At 51.2% G+C, this 990-nt stretch overlaps 1 protein-coding gene across 1 annotated transcript in view; it reads left to right on the forward strand.

Moving 5' to 3' along the window:
* The first annotated feature begins 695 nt into the window (after positions 1-695).
* ARHGAP22 (Rho GTPase activating protein 22) overlaps positions 696-990 on the forward strand; it is a 311,784-nt gene continuing 311,489 nt past the window's right edge. Inside the window, exon 1 of the mRNA XM_014521979.2 lies at positions 696-780. The gene's annotated coding sequence lies outside the window, so the exon portion shown is untranslated. The remainder of the gene's footprint in view (positions 781-990) is intronic.

Here is a 990-nt window from a genome sequence, read left to right on the forward strand (position 1 = left end):
TTTTATTGAGTGAGCTGCCGTCAGTGGGCTCCTCCTACTCAATTTGTCACTACTCCCAAATTTGGGCTCGGATCTTACTCAACAGAAATTACCTTTGTTGAGCATTTTAAATTACTCTTGGGGAGACTTCTTCCATATCACTGTAAATACCCTTTTTTTACCAGTCTGGTTAAAAGGCCCTAGGCTTTGATGTCTCGGAACTCAGGATATTTGCTTTCTTTGTAAAAGACTTCTAAAGATACAATTTAAATTAAGCGAAGTCAGGACATTTTTCACGTAGTCCCAAAACAATTAACTAGATAAGGAGATAAATCCTATCTTCTTCCTGAAACTGGCTAATGGGCAACCTTTACAAACATTCAAACTATTTCATTCAATATGACAGTGCAGAACACTGAGCACCCCCTTCTCCCCCGCCGGCCACAGCTGTGCAGTGCGCTGTGCACACAGCGGCTAGAGGCCGCTTGCGGGGTGGGGGCTAAGACAGCTGCCTCTGTGCTCAGAAGCCTAAGTGGGAGTGGAGCTGGGAGAAAGTGGCTACCTGGTGTGGCGCTTTGAGAGCATCAGGCATTAGACCAAGCGAGAGAGAACCTAACGTCATTGCTGGCAATAGATGCAAGAGATGAGGAAAACCACCTGCTGCATCACCTATTAATTGAAGCACAGAAGAGATGAAGGCTTACAAAGCTCGCACATGAAGCCCACAAGCTCCTGGAAGAGATTGGGGATGCAGGACCAAACCCTACAGGCAGCAATGGCGTGGGCAGACCGCAGGAACAGGTCAGACCTATTCCTACAGCGTTGAATCCGGACACCCGGCCCTGCAGGGAAGCGTGGGTCAAGTTGGACAGACGGAGAGCGGGAGCTTCAAAACAAGATGAACATCTGGGACCGCCCGCGCGTGAACGCGGCGCCCAGCACAGCCCTCGTGGGCAGCTGCCGCCTGGCCAGGTGCTCGGGGGCTGCGCCTCGCAGGCTCCTTCCCCGCGC

This window comes from Alligator sinensis, unplaced genomic scaffold, assembly GCF_000455745.1.
Source record: "Alligator sinensis unplaced genomic scaffold, ASM45574v1 scaffold264_1, whole genome shotgun sequence".
NCBI classification, from domain to species: Eukaryota; Metazoa; Chordata; order Crocodylia; family Alligatoridae; genus Alligator; species Alligator sinensis.